Source organism: Schistocerca cancellata, chromosome 8 (genome assembly GCF_023864275.1).
Source record: "Schistocerca cancellata isolate TAMUIC-IGC-003103 chromosome 8, iqSchCanc2.1, whole genome shotgun sequence".
NCBI lineage: Eukaryota > Metazoa > Arthropoda > Insecta > Orthoptera > Acrididae > Schistocerca > Schistocerca cancellata.
In genome coordinates, this window is record NC_064633.1 from 430,425,810 (window position 1) to 430,436,644 (window position 10,835).

The window sequence follows — 10,835 nt, forward strand, 5'->3', positions numbered from 1 at the left end:
TGCAGTGCAATGGTTTCGCTCATATTTGACGTCTCACTAGGAATTTAGGAATGCTTTATACACGGCTCCATTATGTCAAGTGGACATACAAAGAGTATCACGCGTCCCATAGGGTTCGTTGTTAGGTCCTACGTTCTTTTCATTGTAGTCATCAGTTCTGTCCTGGTGCAAAACCAATAAGCCTGAAGACAGCTACCCAAAATGTCAATATCGAACTTCCTGCGCAGGATTTAGGTTTAAGGCGCAGCTCATCCAAAGCCCAAGTAGTTCTGTTTGGTTATTCTACACTCGTTATCCCGGAATATCGAGAATCCCTACCATCTTTAATCCTAAACATGACAAATCGCAACTTTTCTCCTCCAGAAAAGGATTTACGAGTAACAATACATGAAAATATAAGTTAGAGTGAGCATGTAACTTCAAATGAGCAAGAAGGCATCAGTACCTCTCCATTCCATACAAAAATATAAATAACTCATTCCTCCCGACTTGAAAAAGAACCTTCTACTAACTGTTATGCTTCGAGTTATTGATTACAGCCATGTTTCTCAGGAATGTGGAAAGCTCATGGTGTCTGGAGCTGGTTGGAACTCCTTGCTCATATTTCAGCATCGTATGCGCAGGTGCGTGGTGACAAATCTCGAGATTTCCATACCCTCTGTCTTCTCTACTGTACTGTGATGAAGCAGACGCCTCTGATCCAGCCAGTTTCACTGCGTTAGAGCCACATCTTCAGGAATATAGATTTATTTTATAGTTTATTCCAAACGATAAGCATTAGATGACTCAGCACTCTATGTCCCACTGCTATAAAATTGTTTAACCGTCAAGAGGTCAGTAATCCCATCTAAGGTAAAGTAGAATGTAGGGAACATTTGCCCTATACAGGAAAACCGTCTAGGCGGTCACTACGAATCTCATTTTGTCTCAACGATATTGAGCCTTAGTTTGCATGTATCGGGACGAAGTTACCTACAATCTGTTTTATTTTAAATCGGACTATCGATCTCTTGACTGTTAAGTGATTGTGTCAAAATTGGACAAAGAATTTTGGGTCATCGACAGCTTATTGTTTGGAATTAAGTATAAATCTGTATCCTTGAAGATGTGGTTCTAACGCTGCGAAACTAGTTGGAGCATAAAGATTTTTCATACAGCTGAGGCTATCTTATTCATTGTGGTTGAATTATACAGCAGTGGAAGCGCACAATACAAAATTTCCTGCTTCTCCACCGCTGTAGCAATGTACGCTGTACGTCATATCTCTCCTCGATCTTAAAGTTGTTGTCTAAACAAGATCGCAGAAATACTCTTTCCCATCAGAGCAAAATCCTATCGGTCCTACTCCATCGCTCATTAACTTTCTCCGTGTCCTTCTCAGTCGAGTATCCCAGCTCCGGAATAACCTCAGTCAGTATATCAGAGATCTGAATAAACATCTCCAGCTTCATAGGGCTGTTAAGGATAAATCTCACAAACTGCGACATTGTCGCGAATAAAATCTTTAAGGAACCATTTGCACTCGAGCACAGACGATATTTAATTTACTGAACTTAGATTGTATGTATCGATTTTTTAAGACAAGAGAAAGCAATACAAAGGAATTTACACAGCTCTCTTGTCGCAGCCAGTAGGCATCAGCACACTATGATGTCCTTGGTTGTCCTAGAAGGACGTAATATTTCGTGTGGCTCCACAGTTAGCCATATTGATACTTATTTGCAGAAAAGAGGTGCATAATTAACAAGTCGCTCTCATTTGTGAATTATCTGCAATTATTTACCTGGAATTTTACGTAAGTGTCATTCATATCGTAATGTATATGTTGAAATGAATACATGTTTTATTTAATCGTATGCTTTTCTCTGTTTTAGTAGTTTTAGTCACCCCATTGTCATGATTGAAGCTGAGGCCAGATATCAGACTTTGTCTACAAAAAATAGATAATGAGCCCTGGCTACGTTCCGTACATCTTCGGACGCGCGAAACTTGATAAATTCACGGCGTAAATTGCATTTACTTTATTGTGTGACTTCAATGAACAATGCTACGTAAGATTTTATGAAACATTAAGAAATTCAATTCCAATCTTAAAGGTGAAACAAACTTTAATCTCTCAATTACTTATCCAAACAACCATAATTATTATTATTACAAATTATTGTTATGTGTTATTATTCTATTTTTATTTGTTAAAAACCGTAACCCGAATATAGAATAAATTACCGTTTCTTTACGTCTATGGTCACAAACTTTTTGTCCACAGATTACCGACTTCGGTCTATAAAGACCATCTTCAGATCTGAAGATGGTCATTATAGACCGAAACCTGTAATCTGTTGACAAATAGTTTGTGACCATAGAGGTAAAGTAAAGAAATTTTAAGGATATATCTACTAAAGCAACAGTAATGACTACCATTGTCCTTTTTCTCGCCCAATACTCGTGTAATCCTTGTGTCCAACCAGATTTTCCTCATTTCCTAGTATTCTTAGCTGGTGCAATCTCCTTACATTTCCTTTCCCTAGACCTCGCTATATCAGAAAATAGTTATTTTGTACACCTGTAAAGTTCGTTTCTATTTACCACTATCATTATTCATAATATTGTCGTAGATATTGCATTATTATTAGTATTAATACCATTATCGTTATTGACGACAGCAGCAGCAGTAGTACAAGTACTGTCAGTTTTAACGTTATTAGTTCAAAGTCAGTATTATTTACTCTGCCTGTCACTATAGCCACTCACTTTGATATTAGTGTAATGTTATATTTGTTATTTGTTAGGTTACTCTGATGTAAAAAAGGCACTGAATTTGTGAAACCCTTGTCCAACACAAGAGAGGACCTGATGACCCTGATAAAACATGAAGCGGCCAAAGCGAATTCCTCTCTTCTGCCAACCTCCAGTCGCAGAGTAACACATCCAACGTCGTCGATTATTTGCTGGATGTATTCCAGTCTCTGTCTTCCTTTACAGCTGTACGCTCTACAGATCCCTTTATTACCATGGAAACTATTCCCTCCTGTTTTAACAGATGTCTTATCATCCTGTTCCTTCCTATTGCCAGTGTTTCCCAATGTTCGTTTCCGCACCAATTCTGCGGAGAGCCTCCTTATTCCTTATCCCATCAGTTCACCGAATTTTCAACATTCTTCTGGAGCACCACGTCTTAAATACTTCCATTTTATTCCGGTTTTCTCACATATAATGTCTCACTGCCATACAATGCTGTCCACGTACATTCTCACAAATTTCTTCCTCAAATTTACAACATGTTTGATACTTGTAGACTTCTCTTGGCCAGGAATGCCCTTTCTGACAGTAATAATATGTTTCTCGTATCCTTCTTCCTGCATCCGCCATGGTTTCTTTTCCTGTATAGCTTCATCTATTTCACGACCACCAATTATGATACAAAGTTTGACAGTGTTTTCATTTTTGCTGCATCTCAGTTCTTCGATTTAACTTCAGTGACGTTCTGTACTGATTAGACTGTTCATTCCATTCAATGGAGCCGGTAATTCTTCATTTTCACTGAGGTATTATAGTTAATACCCTTTCACCTAGAATTGTAACTCCACTCCTGAACCTGTTACATTAGTCATTCCTTCTTCGATGAACAGATTGAACAGTATGGCGAAAGACTACATCCCTGTCTTATGCCCTTTATAATCCGAGCACTTCGTTCTTGGTGTTCCACTCTTATTGTTCTCCGATGGTTCTTGTGCATATTACATAAAACCCGTTGAAACGCCCCGATTAACCCGCAGGACAGGACATGTAGATTAAATTGTGGAAAGGGGCCAGAATAAGGGGCTGCCAGTTTCACTCGAACATACTACTTTATTATTTGATCAAACATTACGAGAGGCAAAAAAAAATTTTTTTTAAACACACAGCTATAATCTTTGGGACTTAATTACCGGCTGAACGCAACTTTAATTTGAAAATGCCTGAAGGTCAATAACTTAAAACGCAAGCATAATCAGAAATTTAAAAGGGAAGTGGTATCATACAACAGTTCTTTATTTAGGATGAAGGCCCAAAGAATCTGAGATTCTCAGATCAAACAATTTGAATTAAAAATCGGCCGAAAGCGAAACACTTAAGGCTAAACAACATTAATTTAAAAAAAGAAAAACAAGGCCTTACGTAAAACAGTTCTTAATTAGGCAAAACTCAACCAAAATAGAAATTTAAAAGGCAAAGCCTTATCTTTTATAGGTTGAAGGCCCAAAGGATCAGACACTTCAAGAGCAAACAAGTTAAATTCAAATCGGCTGAAGACCTAACACTTAATACTCCATTACATTTTTTTTTTAATACCAAAGGCCTTACGCGAAACAGTTCTTTAATTTACGCTGAAGGCCTTCAGAGCGAAACAACTCAAACTCAAAATCGGCTGAAAGCCCAACACTTAAAATTCAACAACATTAAAACCTTCAAAATTCCAAAGGACTTACAGTTCTTTAAATTAGCCTGAAGGCCTAAAGAATCTTACACCTTAAGGGCAAAACAACCTTATTTTAAAAAATCGGCTACAAGCCATACAAGTACAAACAACAACAACAAATAAAAAAAGTCAGTACACCCAAGGATGCTCAGATGTTCGAGGGTCGGCCTGGAATTCAAACACTAATTCTAGCTTAGGTGAGACAGGCAGTCGGGCCGACTATTCACGATCCGACGACAGCCCAACCGACTGACAGTCAATGGGCCCATCGACAAGATAACTTCCACTTCACCCGACCAGGGCACAACAGGGAGTTCAACGGAACAACGGAGAAGATATTGCCGCCCACAACCATTCGTACATGGAGCTGTCAAACTACACACCGTGCTGGACAGCAACAACACGATGAGGAAACTACACTGCCTGAAATTTACGTCAACGGCCAGGGGAGGTAACCGGAACGTTAACGGCCACCATGCAGAAGATTCTGCTGGTACACTTCAATTCAAATACAGCGAAACTCCACAGGAGGGTGGCTAGAATTTTCCAACTTGAAAATCACGTTGTTACTCGCGGGAATATCCCAACAGTCGACAACGAACTCCAAACGAAACAATGTGAACAGTCTTGACTTGCTGGTAGATTAAATCAAAACTCAAATTTCTTGCCCAGGATCGGTGAGCCACGGACGTCATAGCAGTGGGAAAAGTCCCACACACTCCGACACAGCGTAGAGACCGCAAGCTGCCCCAGACGAACTACGTCCCGTGGAGAATTCCTCGCTGCCTCACTCCAACCGACCGACTGGTCGCGCACTGCCCAGCCGTAAATTATAAGCACCAAGTCAATATTGTCCAAGGCGTGAATATCGATACACACCACTGCTGCCACCCGCGGAAGGAGAGGACAACAGCATAACTGCGATAACCACTTGAGACTAAACACAGAGTGGCAATGAAGGTTTAATAGAGCGCATAGCATGAGCCAGCCACGGCTCAGCCATCTTTCCTTGTAGATAACCCCTATTTCTCTCTTAATTTCGAACATTTTGAACCAATTTACATTGTCGAAAGCTTTTTCGAGGCCGACAAATCCTACGGACGTGTTTTGATTTCTCTTCACTCTTGTTTCATTATCAACCGCAACGTCAGAACTGTCGTTCTGATGACTTCACTTCTCCTAAACCCAAATGGTCATCTAACAGATACTCAATTTTATTTTCCGTTCTTCTATATGTTACCAGAGGTTGAAGATACCGCTATAGTTGTAAGGTCCTTTTATGTAGAACACGATTGGTTTTGGGCTCTTATACGCCCAACACCAGCTATTATATCTTCCCGCTCTCACCCCGACCGCCGCGGTGGACGAGTATGAGCTCTTTGTGCCCTGAGCTCGCTGATAATACACCGCGTCCTATACTCGCGCACCGCGCGCACAGGGTTACAGCACTAAGTAATAACACCTGATGATGGGCGTATAAATGCCCGAAACTGGTCGTGTTCTAAATAAAAGAACCTTACAACTGTAGTGGTATTTTCAATCTCTAGTATGATGCTCAGTTGCGGATGTTCCTCTGACATGATTGCTTCTAGGTGTTATTAACACCAATTTGGAAACTTGAGATAACAAGCTGATTGTACAATAATTTCACACTTTTCGGGCCTTCCTATCTTCAGAATATCGTGGACGATATTTTTCCGAATATCTGTGGTACCGTGTGTCGCCAGTCTCACACATTCTGAACACCAACGTGAACAGTCGTTTTGTTGACACTTTCCTCAATTATTTTAGAAATCTCTCAGTTCTGCCTTACTTGCTCTTAGGTCCTGCAAAGCTCGTATCAATTCTGATTTTAATACTTGATCGCCTACCGCTTTTATGGACTCTTATTTCATCTTCTACAACTTCATCACATATGATCTTTCCACATACAGGCCCACCTTTCCGTTCTCTCCTCTGAACTTAACAAATGGTTCAAAAGGCTCTGAGTACTATCGGACTTAACTTCTGAGGTCATCAGTCCCCTAGAACGTAGAACTACTTAAACCTAACCAACCTAAGGACGTCACACACACCCATGCCCGAGGCAGGATTCGAACCTGCGACCGTAGCAGTCGCGCGATTCCGGACTGTAGCGCCTAGAACCGCTCGGCTACCCCGGCCGGCTGAACTTAACAGTGAAATTCCCAATACACTCTTAATGTTACCGCCCTTGCTCTGAATTCCTCCGTAGGTTGTTTTGGCTTTTCAATGTGCTGAGACAGTGGTTCGGACATTTCAATTTCTTCACATTTTCCATGCAGTCAGATTCGTCTTAGATCCCTTGCACTTCCTATTTATTTCATTCCTATCTGAGTTCTATTCCTGCATTCCATAATTTTCCTGTACATTTTAGTATTTCCTTTCTTGGTCGATAAACTTAGGTGTTTCTTTTGTTACCCGTGGTTTCTTTGTATTTACCTTCCTTGTACCTATATTTGCCTTTCCAACTTTAGCGATTGCCCTTTTTAGCGACGTCCATTCCTCTTCGACTGAAATGCCTACTGAGCTAAACTTTATCCCAGTATCTATACCTTCAGAGATATTCAAGCGTATGCCTCCATTCCTTAGTAATTCCTTAGTCCGCTCCCGCTAGCTGACTGGTCAGCGAGACAGACTGTCAATCCTAAGCGCCCGGGTTCAATTCCCTGGTGGGTGCTGTGTTGTCCTCATCATCATCATTTCATCCCCATCGACGCGCAAGTTGCCAAAGTGGCGTTAAATCGATAGACTAGCACCCGGCGAACGGTCTGGCCTACGGGAGGCCCTAGTCACACGATACTTACATTTAGTACTTCCTCTTCCGATTTCTCAGTGCACTGATTTTTTCCTTCCTCGTACGTTAAACTTCAACCTTCTCTTCATCATTACTAAGAGATTATTTGTTCCTTGGTATAACCCAATATCTTTCTGACGATGATATACTGTACTTTCAGCAAGAAAGTTATAACCAACGACCCACTGTCGATATAAACCAGCCCAGGTGATGGTAGCAGTGCCCGGTTAGGAATGACTGCTAGTCAGACACACGCACTGAATGTAGTATCAGTAAGCGTGCATTCCTCGTTTGTATGATGGGGAAGCATCGTCAGCTATCTGAATTTGACCGAGGGCGGATTGTGATGGATGGCTCGGCATGAGCATTTCAGAAACTGCATAACTTGTCGGGTATCCGAGGAGTGGTGCTGTGAGTGTCTTCAACATGTGGCAGAATCAAGGTGAAATCACTTCCAGACGTCATGGGGTTGGGCGGTCACCCCTCGTTAAAGGTGTCGGACGTTGTAGGCTGTGCAGACTGGTAAAAGAGGACAGGTCGCGAATTATGCCGGAACTAACGCGAGACTTTAATGCTGGGCAGAGTACAAGTATGTCGGAAAACACAGTGCACTGATCATTCTTAACGATGGGTCGCCGCGGCGAACGACCCATGCATGTGCATTAACACCACGATATATGCAACTACAACTGAAATCGGCAAGTCACTATGGGATGTTGGCGCAGAAGCAGAGTTTTGCATGGTCTGATGATTCCCGATACTATCTTCATCATGCCGATGCTATGATGCGAATCCGGCGTCTTCCAGGGGAACAACTTCCTGACACCTTGTAACAACAACGACTCTGTCCTATTGTACATATAATATTTTATTCTTCTGATTTTTCGATAAACTTGTGTAATTAATGTTCTGCTTTCATTTCTTTTTTGTTTCATGCCATTGTGTTAAGAAAACTGTAAACAAGTTTCAATGTGAATATTAATGTTTATGTCAAATGTCAAGCAATATTGTAATAGAATTGAAATGTAACAAATGTTGAAACTGTTGTAAGATGTTTAAAATTGTAATTGTGCGTCTGGTCCATACGTAGGCAGTGTGTTAGGATATGTAGAATGCAAAACCTCGGGTGAATACCCGGCCTGTCAGGGAGCGGTAAACGGTGGATGGCAGGCGAGCGCAGGAAAATGCGCACGGGCACTGCACGGCACAACGGGCTCAGCAGTGGTAGTCGGAGTTTGGCATTGGTCTGAGCAACACCTTCTGGAGCGAGGACGCTCTCCTGGAAGACGTAGCTTCACTGAGCCTCGGGTATGCCGTTCCAACGGCCACACAGCATGGCAAAAGTCCGTAGGCACTAAATGGAAAAGTATTGCGACGCAAAGAAGAATTAAAGTGCCGATACGCCAAGAGCCATAGCTGTGGTTGTATGTGTGCTCTGTGCCTCGCCATCTCGCCGCCCGCCAACCGCCGCATTGATATAAGCAGGTTGAAACTTTTAGTACTGTATTCTTATGGACCATAGAGTGAACTGTTCAATAATAACTTAAATTTTACCAGAATTTTCCCATCATTTAATTATCCTCACAACTAACCTAGATAGGGTCCTTTCCAAATGTCGTGCAATCCGAGTGTCCCGAAATGAAAAATTATATTTTATGTTAATAATAATTACTTGCAGACCTAGTTATGTTAAAATGGTGTTTAAAGAACTGTTTTCCTAATGAACCAGTAAATGAATAACGAAGGTCTAACGAAGTTGAAAGATAACTTTAATATTGATATAATAATGAAGTTTAATTATTTCGAGACAGATATAAAGGTATTTAAATGAACAGTAAATAAGAAAAAAAAGAGTAGTAACTCGTATACAGGAAATCTTGAACGCATAATAATTTCAGTAATCTATTTTTTTATACAGTTTCAGAGTTGCCCCCCTTTTTTACATTTTTCTGAAGTGTTGCACATTGGGTTGACCAGCAAAAGTTAAAAACAATATATAATTTCAAAATTTATCAGTGTTTTATCTTTATCAAAATTGACATTTTGTGTGTGGCTCAAAATTACTGTTTCTAGGGTAACCTATGCCCGATTTTAATCAGATCAATAGACAGTACGAAGTTTTGTAGTACACATTATAGTGTGGTGTTATGTATTCATGGTTTTTCCATACCAGTACAGAACGTGAAATTATCAGTTCAATAGATTTTCTGGTTCTAAAATTTTACTATATTATGCAGTGTTACTACGTGTTGTTTTGCATGAATATACATCGACTTGTACAGGGAAGAAACTCAGTTAATGCCTAATTAGGCTGGCGACCGTATTATTATCAAATTGGTAGCATCTTCAGTGTTGCTTTTTGTACATACTGTCGTGTAATTGCATTTTTAACTTACTTGACAGATCATTGTTATTACTGAGTGGGTGTAAGTCTGATTTGCCACCATTCAGGTACTCGCGGTCGATATCTATACGAAAATCCTTTCTCATAAGGTGAAGCCCGTTCACTTACCATCGTACAGTCTTTAAGGAGTATTGTGTGCCCCACGCACACGTTACAAGTGGCTCCCGGTGACAGGACATCCAGTTGTTTTCGGTCACAAATGAACGTGAATACCGAATAGTGGATTTTCAGTGGCACGAATTGCAATAATATTCAATAAAGTAAATAGCAGTGAACGTCAAGTACGGTAGTGAGGTGTAATTTGCGTTCAGTATGGACAAGAACGTAGACTCAATAGATGTGCCGAGCGTAATGAAAGATGCGGCTGGCATGACAGGAGTTTACGCGGGCAGATAACATATGGTTCAAATGGCTCTGAGCACTATGGGACTCAACACCTTAGGTCGTAAGTCCCCTAGAACTTAGAACTACTTAAACCTAACTAACCTAAGGACATCACACACACCCATGCCCGAGGCAGGATTCGAACCTGCAACCGTAGCAGTCCCGCGGTTCCGGACTGCAGCGCCTAGAACCGCACGGCCACCGCGGCCGACTGATAACATATGGCGTTAGCGGTAGACAATTGGCGTACATACAATACCATGTTAACGAACAGATTGAAATGTCGAGATTGCCTAGAACACAGCAAGGAATAAAACAGGAAGTAGAGGATGACTTTGTAGATGATAGTGGGTACGTGAGCGAATCCTCTGACATTTTTGATTCACCACAGATAAAGAAAGAACCGAAAGAAAATTTTGAAATACGATAGGAATACACCGATTCCGTAGAACAAAACAGTGTGAAAATTTTAAGCATGAACGATTTATTTGAACGATTAACCAAAGAAATTGCAGGACAGAGTGACCAGCTCAAAACACAGAATGATCAGCTTAAAACACACGTTCGAGCAGCTCAAAACACATGTTGGTCAGCTTAATGCACAGGTCGAAGAGAAAGGAATTAAAATTAGTAAACAAATAGAACGGGTAGAACAAAAAGTGGGTAATTTAAGTTCTGCAGTAAATACTATGAAGTCTGAAATTGACACAATTAATAAAAATATGAATACTATGCAGGGGGAAATTGACAACATTAACAGTAGGTTTGATGTT